Source organism: Natator depressus, chromosome 10 (assembly GCF_965152275.1).
Source record: "Natator depressus isolate rNatDep1 chromosome 10, rNatDep2.hap1, whole genome shotgun sequence".
Lineage (NCBI taxonomy): Eukaryota > Metazoa > Chordata > Testudines > Cheloniidae > Natator > Natator depressus.
Genome location: NC_134243.1, coordinates 37293615 through 37313404, shown reverse-complemented (window position 1 = coordinate 37313404; position 19790 = coordinate 37293615). Strand labels below are relative to the sequence as shown.

Sequence of the window (19790 nt, the reverse complement as noted above, 5' to 3'; positions counted from 1 at the left end):
GAACTGAGGCGCACTCACTAGCTTGGCAGGTGATGGCAGCATTCCATGCTTCTAAACATGAGATCTTGGTCTGAGTCAACCTGCCTTCTTGTTCAGCAGGCTTGCAGGGTCAGGAGGACAGAGATGGGGACTCTTGATAATTAACAGGTTTCAGAGTAACAGCCGTGTTAGTCTGTATTCGTAAAAAGAAAAAAGAAAAGGAGTACTTGTGGCACCTTAGAGACTAACCAGTTTATTTGAGCATGAGCTTTCGTGAGCTACAGCTCACTTCATCGGATGCATAGCATATTGTGGAAACTGCAGAAGACATTATATACACACAGAGACCATGAAACAAAACTTCCTCCCACCCCACTGTCCTGCTCGTAACAGCTTATCTAAAGTGATCATCAAGGGAGGGCCATTTCCAGCACAAATCCAGGTTTTCTCACCCTTCCCCCCGCCCCCCCCCCCACAGACACACATACAAACTCACTCTCCTGCTGGTAATAGCCCATCCCTCTTTGAAACCTCTCTTTATAATGCGCATGATAATCAAGGTGGGTCATTTCCAGCACTAATCCAGGTTTTCTCACCACCGCCACCCCCCCCCCCCCACCCCTCCAAAAACCACACACACAAACTCACTCTCCTGCTGGCAATAGCTCATCTTACAATGTGCACAGCAATAATCCAAGTTTAACCAGAACGTCTTGGGGGGGGGGGGTTTGTAGGAAAAAAACAAGGGGAGATAGGCTACCTTGCATAATGACTTAGCCACTCCCAGTCTCTATTCAAGCCCAAATTAATAGTATCCAATTTGCAAATGAATTCCAATTCAGCAGTTTCTCGCTGGAGTCTGGATTTGAAGTTTTTTTGCTTTAAGATAGCGACCCTCATGTCTGTGATTGCGTGACCAGAGAGATTGAAGTGTTCTCCGACTGGTTTATGAATGTTATAATTCTTAACATCTGATTTGTGTCCATTTATTCTTTTACGTAGAGACTGTCCAGTTTGACCAATGTACATGGCAGAGGGGCATTGCTGGCACATGATGGCATATATCACATTGGTGGATGTGCAGGTGAACGAGCCTCTGATAGTGTGGCTGATGTTGTTAGGCCCTGTGATGATGTTCCCTGAATAGATATGTGGGCACAGTTGGCAACGGGCTTTGTTGCAAGGATAGGTTCCTGGGTTAGTGGTTCTGTTGTGTGGTATGTGGTTGTTGGTGAGTATTCGCTTCAGGTTGGGGGGCTGTCTGTAGGCAAGGACTGGCCTTTCTCCCAAGATTTGTGAGAGTGTTGGGTCATCCTTCAGGATAGGTTGTAGATCCTTAATAATGCGTTGGAGGGGTTTTAGTTGGGGGCTGAAGGTGACGGCTAGTGGCGTTCTGTTATTTTCTTTGTTAGGCCTGTCCTGTAGTAGGTGACTTCTGGGAACTCTTCTGGCTCTATCAATCTGTTTCTTCACTTCCGCAGGTGGGTATTGTAGTTGTAAGAATGCTTGATAGAGATCTTGTAGGTGTTTGTCTCTGTCTGAGGGGTTGGAGCAAATGCGGTTGTATCGCAGAGCTTGGCTGTAGACGATGGATCGTGTGGTGTGGTCAGGGTGAAAGCTGGAGACATGTAGGTAGGAATAGCGGTCAGTAGGTTTCCGGTATAGGGTGGTGTTGATGTGACCATCGTTTATTAGCACTGTAGTGTCCAGGAAGTGGATCTCTTGTGTGGACTGGACCAGGCTGAGGTTGATGGTGGGATGGAAATTGTTGAAATCATGGTGGAATTCCTCAAGGGCTTCTTTTCCATGGGTCCAGATGATGAAGATGTCATCAATATAGCGCAAGTAAAGTAGGGGCGTTAGGGGACGAGAGCTGAGGAAGCGTTGTTCTAAATCAGCCATAAAAATGTTGGCATACTGTGGGGCCATGCGGGTACCCATAGCAGTGCCGCTGATCTGAAGGTATACATTGTCCCCAAATGTAAAATAGTTATGGGTAAGGACAAAGTCACAAAGTTCAGCCACCAGGTTAGCCGTGACATTATCGGGGATAGTGTTCTTGATGGCTTGTAGTCCATCTTTGTGTGGAATGTTGGTGTAGAGGGCTTCTACATCCATAGTGGCCAGGATGGTGTTATCAGGAAGATCACCGATGGATTGTAGTTTCCTCAGGAAGTCAGTGGTGTCTCGAAGGTAGCTGGGAGTGCTGGTAGCGTAGGGCCTGAGGAGTGAGTCTACATAGCCGGACAATCCTGCTGTCAGGGTGCCAATGCCTGAGATGATGGGGCGCCCAGGATTTCCAGGTTTATGGATCTTGGGTAGTAGATAGAATATCCCAGGTCGGGGTTCCAGGGGTGTGTCTGTGCGGATTTGATCTTGTGCTTTTTCAGGAAGTTTCTTGAGCAAATGCTGTAGATGCTTTTGGTAACTCTCAGTGGGATCAGAGGGTAATGGCTTGTAGAAAGTGGTGTTGGAGAGCTGCCGAGCAGCCTCTTGTTCATATTCCGACCTATTCATGATGACAACAGCACCTCCTTTGTCAGCCTTTGTCAGCCAACCTGGATTAGTGCTGGAAATGACCCACCTTGATTATCATGCGCATTATAAAGAGAGGTTTCAAAGAGGGATGGGCTATTACCAGCAGGAGAGTGAGTTTGTATGTGTGTCTGTGGGGGGGGCGGGGGGAAGGGTGAGAAAACCTGGATTTGTGCTGGAAATGGCCCTCCCTTGATGATCACTTTAGATAAGCTGTTACGAGCAGGACAGTGGGGTGGGAGGAAGTTTTGTTTCATGGTCTCTGTGTGTATATAATGTCTTCTGCAGTTTCCACAATATGCTATGCATCCGATGAAGTGAGCTGTAGCTCACGAAAGCTCATGCTCAAATAAACTGGTTAGTCTCTAAGGTGCCACAAGTACTCCTTTTCTTTTTTCTTTTTTTGATAATTAACAGCAACCCACTGGGGTTTTTAGTAGTAGTAGCCCATTCAGCCCTCTTCAGTTGTAAGGATCCTACAACTCAGGATCATGAGGGATTTATAGTGTCTGTGGGTGCAGGGGGAGATAAAGGTAGAATCTCAGAATTCTGCTGAGTGAAACAGAAGGCAAACACTGGCTGCATGTGTGTCTTTCAACTCTTATGCCCTGCCTACACTAGCCCTCAAATGGGGAGGGGCATACCCTTGTGGCTAAAACACAGGCCAGGGAGTCAGGAATACTGAGTTCTAGTCCCACCCTACCTGTAACCTTAGGCAAGTCATATAATCTCTCTGGGGTCAAATTCCTTACTTGTAAAATGGGGATAATTCTATTTCATAGGGGAATGTGAGGATTGATTCCTTAATGTTTGTAAAGAACTTGGACACCAGCGGAGGAAGGTGCTAGAGAAGCGTACAGTGTTATTTAAATAGATTTTACTGAACCATTTTAACAAGCAATTTAAATATAACTGCAGCTAAAATGATTTAAAAACATGGATGAGGCCAAATCCTATTATAAACCATTTTAGATACTGTGAGCTAGCACATGGGCGTCTAAAATGGCGTAGAGTAGCAGAATTTGACTCCGTCCACCTTGGAGACCCAAACCACAGCTGAGCCATTTTAAGGGGTAGGAAAACTGCAGATGAGGTTTGATCCTCTTGAGATGTCATTATCCATCTCCAGTTCTCCATCTTTATTATTATTTGGTTTCAGTTGTGCTTCCACCATATCTCTATGAAGGTACACAGCCACATTGCTTTTTCTTTTTCGGTTTGCCTTAAAAGTATAGTCTTCTCATGGTAGAGAAGAATCTATATAATATAGTGCAGCATATTTCATACAGAACACTGACTACTATAGAATTTGACACAACACATACACCATGGTGTACTACTATGTAATACTGACTCTCTGCCAGAGTTAGACCTCGGCTACACTGCTGTAAATCCAGAGTCAGTTTGTTGGGGTGGCTCTAGCTTTACACTGGTATTACTAAGGGCTGGTCTATACTACCACTGAAGTCAATGTAACTTACATTGCTCAGGGATGTGAAAAAGCCACCCCCCAGAAAGATGTAAGTTACATTGATTTAAACGCTGTCCACACCAACGCTATGTCAGCGAGAGAGACTCTCCCACCAACATAGCGTCCACCTCTCATGGAGCTGGAATAATTACGTCAATGGGAGATTATCCCAGCGGCATAGCATGCCTTCACCAGACGCGGTGCAGCTGCACTCATGTAGTGCGGTAGTGTTGACTTGCCCTGAGAAAGGAGAACTTGTTTTTTTTTTAAAGAAAAGCCAGTCAGCAGAATGAATGATCAGAGTCAAGTGACATGTTTCTTGGCATAGTAACCAGCTGGAGTCATTGATAATTAGCTGTATTCACTGTCCCATAGGAGGTAGAAAATGGTCCCCTCCTCAAGTTTTCTATTCCAGCCCTAGCAGGTATTGGCAGGAACTATGCCAGAAGCTCATCCCACTTGGAGTAGGCCATCCAATACGGCCTTAGGTATCCTCCCTAACCATGAAGAGAATGCATTATATGCTGTACATATGGGATGGATGACAGACTGCACTCTACGTTCTGCCAGTGCCCAACCTTCAATTGATCTCCATTTCCTCGGTTACCCACCGCTGCCTACTGTAATGCCTGGTGGGGCTGCAGGAACATCCATGCTGCTGTGAGCTCCCTTGCAGGCAGTCATTCTTTTAGAAGCTTTGTCTCCTTTCTGCCGTTCACACAGAAAGAATCGGCCGAGCTTAGCAGAAATGGAAAATCCAAAAGAGCAAAGAAAAAGCTTATCTGAAGAGCCAAAGATCACTAAGCCAAAAGCAAATCCAGGATGAACTGTCTTTATCATTGACCCTCACAGTGGCTCCTGGGGATGGGCTAGTGCAGTCTTCTCACATACAGCTCTGTGTATGCTGTCTCCTGTACAGCTTGTTCTGGAAGCAGGACACAGAAAAAGATCTCTCTCTCTCTCTTTGATAAGCTCTGAGACTGCCTTGCAGTACCAGCTCTTGATCAGGTTAACCACTGATGGAGGCTAGGACTTGAACTGCTGTCTTCCCTGGTGCTTATGAGTCCTGCATCTGACACAAAGCTCCAGCAAGCCTATAAAACATCCCTAAGGTTTCCTTTAGTTGGAAATGCCTTTATCATTTCAAAACTTTTTAATTCAGCATTTATTTTTGGTGCTGTATTTAGTGACTGAGTACAGTGATCTTTTGGAGAGCATTACACTCCAGCAGCACAAGAGAACATAGCACTCTCATTCCTCCAACATCAAGGAGGGGTCTCTAAGGACAGGACTGTGACCAGCCCCATGGAGCTATGCAAGGCAGCATTAGAGGGTTCTCAGCAAAATCATAGTCCTTGTGCTCCTAGAGCACAGGGCTAAACCCTACAGTGGCACTGGTCTCCAAAAGTGGGTGGGAGCTATGGATCTGTCCCCTCTCCTGTGCCACTTTGGCCAGGACAGCTGGTCTTACACCAGGTAAAGGGAGCACATCACACCCTTTTCAGCAGGTGCAGCAAGGACTGTGCTTACCCTTCAGTCCCCAGAGCTAAGGGAAGCACTTGAACTTGTTTCCAGGAGCTCCATTTAGGGCTATGCCACCCCCAATGCAGGGCTGTGCCTGAACGGCACAAGACAGACTAAGATGAGGGATATGGCCAAAACCAAAAATAATGAGCAGAGGAGGAAACGCTGTGGGTTCCTTTTCTTCAACATGTAGAGTACAAACTTCTGTAGCGAGCTAATTGAATAACATTCCCTGGATGCAAAATTCGGCAGATCTGGGCTTTTTCTGTGAAGCCCTGGTGCATCGTTCATCGGCATTCAACCGATGTCACAAATGAATGAATGGCCATCTATGGAGCATTTATGTTGTGTCTAGTATTGGTACTGACTATCTAAGCTTCGAAACTGGCCATCCAGGTCACTCGTGGTATGACGCACCTATTCACAGTCAAATGCGTGTATGTGCAGCTGACCGCAAACACACAATGCCAAAGAGGTGTATCTGATAAAGCTGGAAGACATTTTTCTGGCAAGACATAATTCTGACAAATGAGGCTTTTGGTCAAAAACAATTTTTGTGTGGAAAAAATTATTTTCAACAAACTATTCTGGTTTTTCATAGGAAAAAAATGGAAACCCAAACCTGAACATTTTTACTGAATGATTTTCAGATTTTGGAAACTGTACATTTTATCTGAAAATGGTTTTTGGTGTATCATTTTGGTTGAAAAATTCTCAAGAGACATTTGATGAAAACAAAAAACCCTCAAAATTTCAAGTAAAAAAGTTACTGGCATTTTTTGACCTGCTCCAGAATTCAGCTAGATCATGCAAAACTGTTCCCCAGCTTTGCGAACACTAACGGGCTGGGGTGTAGTGGAATTCTGCATCTGAAATGAGAGCTGATTTGTAAGGGGAGAGGGTAATTTGATGAAATTTGATAAAATGAATGACATGAATCATGTAAAGCACACACGTACCATATGGGGAAGGCACTCTCACATCCTGGATTGACAGAATCATGTGTCAGGGGCTTTACATAGAATAATTCCACGGTTCTGTCTTCCCTGTAGGCGGTGGACTGCACTGATCTTCATTCAGACAATGTATGGAAGGTATGGCTATCTCCTTCATGAATGGAAAAGTTAAAGAATCACCAAATTGTGACTGTGGTGAGGTACAAGCCATGTAACATCACAGATAACTGCCCCTCTCACGCTTACCATGGTGGTAAAAGTGGGATCCACCAAGCTCCTCTAGAAGCATCAGAATGGCTTTTGAATCTTAGGATTCAATTATAATCCCAGCCCACTTCTTTTTGATTGTCACATGAAAGAAGAAGAAGAAGTGGAAACTCATTGATGCTGTGACCCCCAACACACTGGTGCTGGAGGATTTGCGGGTTTGGTATTTGGGATAATAATAGGTGTGATATTCGAGAGTCTGTGAAGTTGAATGTAAATTTAAAAATTAACAAAAAAAGAAACAGTAGTGATAAAAATAATTAAAAAAATATAAGAACTAGGCTGAGGTTTAAAAAATAAAAATTAAGATAAAAGAAGTTTAAATTAAAAAACAAAACAAAAAAAACTCTACTTCCTCTCTCCCCCAAAAGAAAAAGCTAACAACAACATGATGTAATTGAATCAATTTCACACACATACACATGGCTGGATCATATGACTTTCTACAATACTGCGGTAAGTAACTGAAGTCAACATAGCTTAGGTGGACTTACCACAGTGTCTACACCCCACTGTGTCGACAGGAGATGCTCTCCCGCCAACTTACCTTATGCTTCTCAGGGAGCTGGAATCAACCAGAGAGCAATCTGCCATAGGTTTAGTGGGTCTTCACCAGACCCACTAAATCAACACCTGCTGCATTGATCTCAGATCTACCTGTAAGTGTAGACATGGTCTTAGTACTGTTAACATAATTTTCCCTATTTTCCCTTACTTGTTGCATCTTATTTTAACTTACAGTGTAAGCACTTCAGAACAGGGATTGTGCCTTTCTATATGCCTGCACAGTCTAGCACAGTACAGCCCCAGTCAACAGTAGACACTAAAGTAATATAAACAATTACAATAATTATTAAGAACATAAGACTGGCCATACTGGGTCAGTGCAATGGTCCATCTAGCTCAGTACAGTGGCCAATGCCAGGTGCTTCAGAGGGAATGAACAGAACAGGTTCATCCTGTCGCCCATTCCCAGCTTCTGGCAAACAGAGACTATGGACACTCAGAGCATCGGGTTGCAACCCTGACCATCCTGGCTAATAGCCACTGATGGACCTGTCCTCCATGAATTTATCTAGTTTTTTTTTTTTTAAATATAGTTTTGGCCTTCACCACATTCTCTGCCAACAAGTTCCACAGGTTGACTGTGCATTGGAATCTAAATCTGTATTGCCCATAAAAAGAGTCCATAATACAATCATATAAGTTGAATTTTAAACATAAAATCCTCTCTGGGTTTCCCACTGTGTTCTGCTTCTTCTGTATCACTCTTGCTTAGACTGTAATAACACTGGTAGTGTGGCCTTTGAGAACTGGACTAGGACTCAGGAGTCCTGGATTCTATTTGCAGGTCTACCACTGGCCTGCTGGGTTAACCTGATTGAGTCACTTCACCTCTTTTACGTCCCCATTGTATAACGGGGATAATGATACTGACATCCTTTGTTAAGTGCTTTCAGATCTACTGATAAAAAGTGGTAGGTGTTTATCTGGAGCAAGGACTATCTTTACTGGACGTTCTGTATGATGCTGAGCCCCTTGATAATAATATGTTGAAATTAGATATATTTTTGCTCTTATGGACCAACTCCATGCTAATATCCATGGATTTTCCACCAGTCCTGCCACCTACTTTCTGAAGCCTTTAACAGCTTGTTGCTCTTTTGGTAAGAGCTCCTGGGGAGGGAGGACTCCTGGACAGCAGGAACTCATTAATGTCACTCTCCGGCTGTAACAGGAATCTCACATGAACCCCATTAGTTTCATTTGTTTCGAAGGGCTGCTGTGACTAACTGGGTCTCCTTGAATATGCCTTGGCGCTGGAGTCTGTATTTATCGCTAGCCCAGAAAACATGCACTGCCAATCTGGAACTGACCTTTGGGGTGGGGAAAACAGTTCAATTTCCCATCCCTTCTAAATGTCTTGAAGGGGCTCCTAAAGTAGGTGTTGCTGTTGGCATCGGCCTCTCCTGCCAGGTACCCACTGACCATCTCCTCCTGCTAGATGGGTCTCTTGATCTCTCCCCATCACTTATACTGCGGTAACGGCAGTGGCAGTTAGGTAAGAACCTACATAGATCAGACAATAAGCTGAAAGTCTGATGCAGACGGTTGGCTCACCCTGGACCCAGTGTGCTGCCCTCTAGGATACAGAGATGGAAGTTTTTATAACAAGTTATCAAGCGGTGGGAGATATTGAACAAAGAAAGGAAAAATATAGCATGGGTGGTAAAATTATAGCTGATTATCTCTCCCTAGTTGCACTCCAGAAGCCCTGTCACTGGCAGAGACATGGCATGACATTAATTTGACCTTTTGGGTTCAAGGCTTCCAAGGGCTCCTGCATTTATGTAGCAGTCATGTGGAATATCATATTAGATCATATTGGTATAGCCTTACATTCCTGTGGGGGCTGAGTGTAACTAAATATTGCCCATGTTGAGCAGTGGCATGTGACATCAGCCTTCCCTGCAAGAGCAGGAGTCTAAGATTCCTTCTCCACTGCTCACAGAATGTGTGCTACTGCTCAGCCAATGGCCCTCAGACAGCGTGTTATTACAGCATGCAGGGATGGCACGTTGTTTGGAACAAGTGTAAAGCAAGACCTGGCTTTCAGATCAGCAGCAGATGCACCCAGGGTTTTCACCAGTGACTTCGCTGATGTGTTACGAATTTAGAGTGGATTTAGGCATTGTAGAAACAAGCAGAAGGAGCAGCCTGGGGGTGGGAAGTCAGCAGTCTTTCAAAGAGCAAAGTTTTAACAGGAGCATTCAAGTGGCTGAAGTACGGGACAAAGGGCCAGAAACATGGACAGCATTAATCCCAGAACACTAACTCCAGATGGATGCAAATGCTTGGAAGGAGAGTGATGCCAGCTGAAAGGTACAGGCTTACCACCTGCTTGAAAAGAGCCTTCTCACATGTCTGCTGCCTAATGAATCTTACTCGTGTTCTGTAATTGCTCTGCCCCAACAGATTATTTTCCCCATCTCCCTCTGTGACAATGTGCTATTTCAGGGCCCTCTCTACTCCATCATCAGTTTTCACTGGCACTTCAGCTGCCTAGAACCTGAAGAAAGATATACGATTAGCTGTAAATCTGTCACTATGAGCACTGACACAAACACTTCATTATTACGTTTTAGCTAGATGGCTGCTGTGCTAGATTCCATTCCGGTGCCCAAGGTTAGAAGAGAACTTGAAGCCTGGTTTGTCAAAACTTGGTTAATTTTCATTGGCTGGCTGAAACAACCTGCTATCTTGGTTTGACCTAGAATTCACCTTACATGTTCTTTCAGACTGGAGACTCTCTTCCCATCTGGCAGAAATGCCAAGGTCTAAATGTCCAATACACCTGCCCAGTCCCTCAACAGTTCAGCCTATCAAACAGTCTATTTCTGACTGCTGCAGCTCCTTGGGAGTGGATCCAAGTTCCAGTTTGATTCCAATTATGAGACAAAAGAATAGCATAAACAAGGCAATGTCTCTTTTCGACAAGAGCAGGTAGAGTAAATAGCTTGGGAGCAAAATCTGATAAGAAAGCTTGAGCCACACAGTTTCTTTCCTTGTGCACAACTGGGATAACTGCTATCCAGATTTACAAACAGGCTATCAGTTGATGGATCTGGTGACTAGCTCTTCTAAGATCTCATCTTTGGAATTTGTTTCCATGTATTGGACCATCATAGTTTGAATGTATTCACCTCTCAGGCAAATCTGACCTGTTCACTCACAATTTTGCCTAATGGGGAGATTGTGGGGAGTGTGTTGAGCTTTATTCTGTAGATGAAGTCTAATGTTGTCTGACATGTCAATCAGTGAGAATATATATGTATTGTTTTGACTTTCTGTCCATGCATCTAAAGAGGGTGCAATAGGCCAATTTTATAACAAACAAAATAAAGTTAGCAGAGTGCAGTAACCAGAAGAGAAACAAAATAAGCAGCATTTCTCACCACTGGAAAAACTGTGACCTGCATTCGATAATTAAGTTCAAAATTAAAAATTATGCCTTTTAAAAATAAAGCAAATTTGGTGCTTGTTTAAAAGTGTGAAGTTCGAAAGCCCTGGAGGCTGAAATCCTCTGGGTATCCACAAAAAGGTCTGACATGGACAGTAACAGTCTGTTTGCTATCTTACTTCTTGGGTTCTGCAAAGATTTTACTCATCTCCGCTAGTACCTTTGTTGATGTGTGTTTGCGAAGACCTGGACTGAGATCACAAACAATCACACAAGCACTGAATAGTTGGACAGCAAGAATCTTCAGTCACTATCAACCTAGTAGCTTCTGAAGCAGCAACCTAGAGGTAAAAGGATCCCTATTGCCTCTACTCTAACCTTTGTGATATACACCCACCTGCTTTACTATACTTTTGTTATTGTTATTTACATCATTGGGGAAGGTTCTCTCAAAACTAAGAGCTGAAGAAAAGAGTTCCCCTCTGACACAGATGGCAAGGATATCAACTCTTGAGAACTATTACAGTGCCCAAAAGGCACCTCTGGTTGTATTTGTAGCATAAGTACTTTGGGATATGGATCCACTAGGAGACAATAACGACCAATTTCTATCCTGCCTTAATACCAATGTAACAATCACAAGAACTTTACTAGGCACAAGTTAGACATTTTGTTAAAATTCTTCCTCCAACATTAAAGCAGTATGAAACAAAAGGCAGAAAATTGGGGTGGGGGTGCTATTTCCTCCAGACCTGGACTGCTCTAGAACCTGATCCAAAGCCCGCTGAATTTACTGGAAAGACTCCCATAGAGCTGTGGATCGGGCCAATAGTGCTGATATTTCATGCTATGGGTCAGATTGCCCCCTCCCATGGGTAAACCAATGGCTCCTGTGGGATGGGCAGCAAAATGTCTTGAGATTCTCCTTGAGGAGTATCCTGCACATTATGATGACTGCTCATAACAATGCCAATTTGAATGTAACAGATTTTGCCCAAGAAATGCTTCCCATCCTGTGAGCTCCAATGACAGAACAATGAAAAGAAAATGTCACCCAGATTTTTAACAAGAGAAGAACAATCCTTTAGAAGAAACAAAGATGGAGATAATTTGAAGGTCTTGTACAAACCTGTTTTAAGTGAATTTTGGTCTCCAACAAAATACACATAATATTAATAAAGACAAATTCACTCCATGTTGATAGGCCAGTACATGAGCTGATGAAGGAGAATTTCTAAAGCATTGTTACAGCCAAGACAAAAGTGAAGTAGATCTGCTGTGGTAGTGTTAAAATGTACTTCATGGAGAGCATTCTTTATGATTCTTTTGATAGGCAAAGTCAGTCTTCAACTTTCTCCCATTCACTCACCTACAGTAGTGTCCAATCAGCATTGATAGAGAGGTGTGTGTGTATACAACTAAACAGCAAAAATCCCATTAGCAGTTACTGGTAATGAGTGGCAAAAAAATTAGAAACTTAAATTCAGCAGGCTTTGGATCAGCCTCTATAGCAGTTTAGTCTCAGAGGGGAAAAAAACCCACCCAATTTTCTGCCTTCCTTTCATACTGCTTGGATGGCAAAAAATATAAATTCAATTAATGCACTGAGAATTTATATGACACATTGCTTAACAACATGTTCCATGTGGTAGGACTGTTTTTCCAAAACTTCTGGCCAGAGCTCTGGTACAAACTCAATTAAAGGAGCTGGCCAAGGGCATATGACTGCACTCTTCGTTCCCTGTACTTTTCAAAATCCCTGGACCAAAGAGCATTAAATAAGTCATGCAAGCATCTGATCATTACCTTCATGTCTGGGACCATGGATGCACACATTACACACTTATATTACCATAAACTGCTTTTGTTAGCAGTGATGTCTCAGTCAATGCCTGACTTAAGTGGCAAGTAAAGGAAAAAGTTGAAACTATCCTAAAATTTCCCTAGTTATGATTAGCTCCTAACTCCCACAACTGCTCCCATTCTCTTCCTGAGAGAATCATGTTGTATCACACTCACCTCCTTTTACCGCAGCTATACTCATCCAGCTAGGAGCAGAAGAAACACCATACAGCTAAGATGCTTCTTTAACCACACAGCAGTGATAAGACATGCAGCAAATGACCCAAAGCTGAAATATGTTCGCATAAAACAGTCACACAATTACGCAATACAAACAAAGGTGGGGCCATTTGCAAAACTTCAGATCTGTGGTCTGATTTCAACCACTCCCTAAGTTTTAGGAATGATCAGATCTGTGGTTCTGATTCAGGCTCAGATCTAGTTTAAAAAAGCACAACTAACTTGTTTGGGACAAAACATAATTCTTTTCTTCAGAATTCAAATATCCTTATGAATTTACATAATAAGCCACACCCACTCCCAATCCCTATACCTCCACTGAAAATTCTAGATCTACTATCATCGGGTTGGTTCAACATGACTACAAACAGTGACAAAAATGGGGTGTCTTTTTAGACCTTATTTATTTGTATTGCCTAGCAGCCCCAGTCATGGCACAGGACCTCAGTGTGCTTGGCATTGTACAAAAACACAGAACAGAAAGGTGGCCCCTGCCCCAGAGAGTTTACAATCTAAGATTGGGTTCTTTATTACTCCTCCATCTCCTAAATAGTGAACTGTAGTGGGCAAAACTGCAAGAAGTCCTGCCTCCTGCCTTACCCAACGGACAAACTACTGAAAGACCTAACTAAAAAAGAGTGGTTGATGTTGCCATCTTCTCCTTGCTTGCAGAGCTGATATGCTCACATCAGCATTGCTGATTGTTGGATGATGTTATAAACTTCTGGGACATACTGGATTCTTACAGGGCCTCATAGATTACATGTTGATTTCATAGCCAAATGGAAGTTAAATCCTGCAAATTTATAAAGACTAATCTGCTATATTACAAATATAGCTGTATTTTAAATGTCACCAACAGCTGAGCTATAGGCCTGGTCCCAGGAGTGAGAAATTTTGGACCTGTAATAAATGATTTCTACTTATGATGAGCTCTCAACCTGCAAAAGATGTTATCATCCTACTGGATCTTCCACTCCTAGGCCTTGCCTTACAGCAAGCAAAAGGGGTGGGGTGTGTGTGTCAGGATGGATTCCTCAACTTAAAATAGAAGCACTAGAGTCCCTCGCTGCAAAATTCAAAGCAACTGGAAGTCATCAGAAGTCAGTTAATAGAAAGCCTACTAGTCTCTTTAAATTTGGGGTGAGTGAAGGAGAGGGGCCCATTCTTGTATCATAAGAGGCAACACTATCAAGTATGTATAATAAATACTTCCTTTCAGTTGTCCACTTGCTGTAATAAATGCCAAACACATATGACTTAGACTTATATTAGCACCGTCACCAAAAGCAGTTTCCTGGGTATAGCTTTCTGAGGCCTGCTAAAGGAGACCCACGTTTAGGACAGCCCTAGCCCTAATACTGGAAAAAAGCTACTTAGTTCAGAAGCACTGGCTGTAGGCACGTCCACTGAAAGAAGTGACTTTACCTGACAATCTGACCAAAGGTGAATCCAGTCTGAATAAGAGAATAAATATATATACAGGTCCATATTCTGGTCTCAGTTACACAGCCAGGAAGTTACTATGGATTTACACCACTGATAATTTAATTTTACAGTCAACGATCGACAGCACAGGCTCTAGCTGTAAATACTCTAAGGAGACAGGCTAAGACATGCTTAGGCCAAATTTTAATTTGCCCTATCATGCAGCCTTACCCCAGTTTACAGCCAAGCAGATTTGGACACAACCCCCATGTTGTCATTAGCTGGGTTACTACACTAGCCTGTCACCCCTGAATGACTAAGTTGGCATGCTTGGTTTTTAAAGCCCTTGGCTATACTGAAGACTTCCTATTTCTGCCTTGCCCTAATGGGTATGTGCACCCTGACACCCCTCTTCAGGGTACCTTAAGATTAGCAAAAACAACAAGGAGGGATTAGCAGGGGATCTCACTCTTCCTGGGGGGAGGGAGAGGCATCCTCTGTGCCATCTGTCTCAGTTCATTTCTCTCCACCTTTAAAAAACAACTTGAGAGTCTGACCCGGCTCCAAGAGACTTCAGTGGAGCGGGATTCCCCTTATTTGCGTTGCATTTTCATAATATGACTGTTGTTGGTCCCACATTTACGACCTACACCCACCTAAGCCTCCTGCCCCTTATATTTGAGTATTGAATCCCTTCACGTGGTTTTATGTGTTTGAATTGTAACAAGTGGTTCATGTTACTAGACTGCTCAGCTTCCACAAGTATGGGGAGGAGAGAGATGGTTTGCAAAATAAATCATTAAATTATCTAAAAATCAAGTGTAAAGTTCAATGTAAAGACAATTGGAGATCCCAAGGAAAAATTGATTTTTTTTAAGGGGCACCTATCCAATGATCTGGGTAACTGCCATGAATTACAAAAACAGCTCTTAGTTCTTTGAGAGTTTGTCTGTATAACGGGATGACTAGCCCTGGTGGAAGATGGAGTAAGAGAAGGTGCAAATTTAACACCATTAATTTGGGCTTGAATAGGGACTGGGAGCGGCTGGCTCACTACAAAAGCAACTTTGCCTCTCCTGGAATTGACACCTCCTCATCAATTATTGGGAATGGACTACATCCACCCTGATTGAATTGGCCCTTTCAACACTGGTTCTCCACTTGTGAGGTAACTCCCTTCTCTTCATGTGTCAGTATAATAATGCCTGCATCTGTAATTTTCACTCCATGCATCTGAAGAAGTGGGTTTTTTACCCATGAAAGCTTATGCCCAAATAAATCTGTTAGTCTTTAAGGTGCCACCAGACTCCTTGTTGTTTTTGTGGATACAGACTAACACGGCTACCCCTTGATACCTGTTATAGTCTTCGCCTTCACAACATCCTCTGGCAAAGAGTTCCATAGGTTGACTGTGCACTGTATGAAGAAATACTTCCTTTTGTTTGTTTTACACCTGCTTCCTATTTAATTTGGTGACCCCTAGTTCTTGTGTTATGAGAAGGAGTAAATAACACTTCTTTATTTACTTTTTCCACACCTGTCATGATTTTATAGACCTCTGTTGTATTACCCCCCCATTAGTTCTCTTTTTTCCAAGCTGAAAAGTCCCAGTTTTATTTATCTTTCCTCATACGGAAGCTGTTCCATACCCCTAATAACTTTTGTTGCCCTTTTCCAATTCCAATATATCTTTTTTGAGATGGGGCAACCAAGTCTGCATGCGGTATTCAAGATGTGGGCGTACCATGGATTTATATAGAGGCAATATGATATTTTCTGTCTTATTCTCTATCCCTTTTTTAATGACTCCTAACATCCCATTTGCTTTTTTGACTGCTGCTGCACACTGAGTGGATGTTTTCACAGAAATCTCCACAATGACTCCCAAATCTCTTCCTAGATCAGCTAATTTAGACCCCATTGTTTTATATGTATAGTTGGGATTATGTTTTCCAATGTGCATTACTTTGCATTTATCAACACTGAATTTCATCTGCCATTTTGTTGCCCTGTCACCCAGTTTTGTGAGATCCCTTTGCAACTCTTCACAGTCTGCTTTGGACTTAAAATATCTTGAGTAGTTTTGTATCATCTGCAAATTTTGCCATCTCACTATTACCCCTTTTTCAAGATCAGTAGTAGAAGATATACTTTAGTCAAACATAAGTTACTGGGCTCCATACAGGGGTAACTGGATGAAATTCTATGGCCTGTGTTATACAAGAGGTCAGACTTGGTCTAATGTTCCCATCAGACTTTGAAAATCTATGTATCTATGAATGTATCAGTCTAGTTTTATAGAGCAAAACGAGTGTATTTGGAAAATACATACATACTTGGGTTACCAAATGTCAGTTGACCCATAGTACAATAGCAGAAATAAGAAACCCTAACAATCAAGTTTCATAAATACCAAGGAAAGATAATCCATAATCAGAAATTAGATTTTGTATCCAACTCATCAAAAGCGGCTTCAGAGCATCCATAGTAACTATTTTACAAATGAGATAGTCAGTCAATTCAAACTTCTTACAAAACTCACGCTTTAGTAATGAAATGCTCCCCTTAATTTTGTTAGATTTGTTAAATTAGCTTAACTGGATGTTGCAATAACACAATCATATACTTTTACAAGACTTCAATTTTATGATTGTGGCAACTGACCATATTTAAAAATCATTCATTATCAGGTACCAGAAGTGAACAGCAGCTGTTCTTGAAAACTACTAGATTTCTTGGCACCCAGCATAGCATGATATAGGAGAAGGGACAGCTGCAGATATATTAGCTGAATACTTCCACTGGAGGGTCCAAGATTTCCCATTGGAACTTCTATGATCAGCCACATTGGAAGCATGGAAATCTAGCTGGGAAGAGATGCACCCCAGTTCAGCTTGAGGCTCCTTGTCTCTGATGAAATGGCAGCTCAAGACTCTCAGCTGTTTCTAGCTCAGAACTAGAGCTAAGTATGTTTCAAACTGAGTAAACATGGATGTAACGTTTCACTTCAGGTGAATATCTATAGGTTTTATACTGCTGCCATCACTATAGCATCTGAGAGTCTTCCATATAAAATCAACAGCAATAGCAAAGCCCCTAGTGCAGGGGCGGCCAACCTGAGCCTGAGAATTTACCAGTGTACATTGCCAAAGAGCCACAGTAATACATCAGCAGCCCGCCTCATCAGCTCCCTCCCCCCGGCTCCCAGCGCCTCCCACCCACCAGCAGCCCTCCCCACACCTCCCAATCAGCTGTTTCGTGGCATGCCAGAGGCTGGGGACGGGGGCAGGAAGGGGTGGAGTGGGGGCTGGGCCTGTGGCAGAGCCAGGGGTTGAGCAGTGAGCACCCCCTGGCACACTGGAAAGTTGGCACCTGTAGCTCCAGCCCTGGAGTCGGTGCCTACACAAGGACCCGCATATTAACTTCTGAAGAGCCACATGTGGCTCCAGAGCCACAGGTTGGCCGCCCCTTCCCTAGTGGGCTTCCCCTCTGACTAGATGGCATAGGTACCTGGCAATGTAATACAGCACCTTTCACTCAAAGGTGCTGGTTCAAATCAGTGGTGTCTTAACATTACCATATAATGGCTGTTGGGCAACCCATGTGAAATGAATTAGTCTTGGTCCAGTTCCTAATGGATAATGATCCACATCTCAAAAATCACCAGCACAACTGGCACTACTGCTGGCACTTTCAGGGCTGAGTGAACCATGGAGACTGAACCCCAGAGGTGGCCAGCTCAGCAGAAGGTTGAGGCACGTAGTGGGGTAAGCGTGCATGCTACCTTCCAAACGGTCTCTGCTCAATGAATAAATGGAAGACTCCAATCCTGAGAGGTCCCAAACCACCTCCTTCCACCAACACTAAATTCACTTTGAATTATTATAAGACATTAAAAGGTGAAAACACCCTCAGACTGCTAGTACAGTGGAAGGATCAAAGTGTCTCATAGCCTCCTGGATCAAGACCCAAAAGTCTTCATCTACAGCTGCACTTTCTGGTGCCTCTAAATGGCCCATTAATCAAAGCCCTTACACCCCCTTTCCTGGGGAGGCTTGAGAATAATATCCTAACCAATTGGTTACAAAGTGAACACAGACCCAAATCCCTGGATCTTTGGACACTGAAAAAAAAAAAAAGCAATCAGTTCTTAAAAGAAGAATTAAAAAAAAAAAAAAAGAAAAAGAAAGAAAAGGTAAAAATCCTCTCTGTAAAATCAGGTTGGAAGATAACTTTACAGGGTAACAAAAGATGCACAAAACACAGAGGAACCCCCTTAGTTCCAAAGTTACAGCAAAACAGGGATAAACCTCCCTCCAGCAAAGGGAAAATTCGCAAGCTGAGAAAACCAAGATAAACTAATATGCCTTGCCTGGCTGTACTTACAATTTCTGTAATATGAGAGACTGGTTCAGGATGGTTTGGAGGACATGGATTGATGTCCGGTCCCTCTTAGTCCCAAGAGCAAACGAACACAGAAACAAAGAACCCAAAACAAAGCCTCCCCCGCCCCTCCCCAGATTTGAAAGTATCTTTTGTCCTCATTGGTTCCTTTGGTGAGGTGCCAACCAGGTTATTTGAGCTTCTTAACCCCTTACAGGTAAGAAGGAATTTTAGGCTACCTTATGGTTATGACAGGGTCTATAAACAAAAACGAATGCCATTATTCCACTGGATGAGCCACAGTACTTCAAATACAGATCTTTGCCATTTTCAGCCTACTGAAGAGAGAATAAAACTAACAGCACCTACACTTCAAAAAAATACATGCCAGGGAGTTTGTCGTTAACTGAGTTATTGGGTCTCTCAATATATGCTGCATGAAATAATCTCACATATGGATATCCTCCACCTCTACCTCCCTTTAGTTAGATTATTTTAATCCATAAATAGCCACTCTGTCAGCTGCTGATGACTGGGAATTTAAAATGGGATTTCTTAGTCAGCTGCTCAGAGTCTAGTTAACTGAAAAGGCAGTATGCAGTGGTAACTCATACCAGGGGAAGTTGGGAGCATCTCTTGCTGCTTTGACAAGAAATGGGATATTGACATCAAGTGCCTGTCTGCCCCTCTGGGCATCAGGGACTCAGCCTTTAGAATATCTCCCCTTGAGCAAAGAATTTCTTATCTCACTAGTGGGGTACTGGCAATGGAAGACAGCTGCTAGCAGAGAGTAATAGTTTTTGGCAAAACTGCCACAAAACTGTCAGCCCAAGCACAAAAATCTGATCTATTGTCATGACAGCAATGATTAAAAAAAATAAAGGTATTTAACTTGTCTCCAACCCCTTGTAACTTTAGCGCCCTCATGGCAAAGATGGAGTCTGCTCTGCAGGCAGCTCTGGCCAAGAGACGGCGCGCGCAGGAATGCAGCAGGAAAAATTCCTTCCACCCCAGGGACACCTGTTCCAACCCCCCCAGAGTGAACACACACACCCACAGGAAAAGTACAATGGATATAACAAAGGGAGATATTTATTTACAGAGGGACGAGAGGAAAAAAACAACAAGGGGAAAATGTAGGGGGAGCAGTAGAACAGGGTTGCATCCAAACCAAGGCCCCACAACCCAGTGGTAGCACAGTCTG

At 43.1% G+C, this 19790-nt stretch overlaps 1 protein-coding gene across 5 annotated transcripts in view; it reads right to left on the bottom strand.

The window, feature by feature from the left end:
* The window catches only part of C10H8orf33 (chromosome 10 C8orf33 homolog), a 90670-nt gene that overhangs the window by 29547 nt on the left and 41333 nt on the right, over nucleotides 1-19790 (bottom strand). The gene's annotated exons all lie outside the window — the stretch shown is intronic.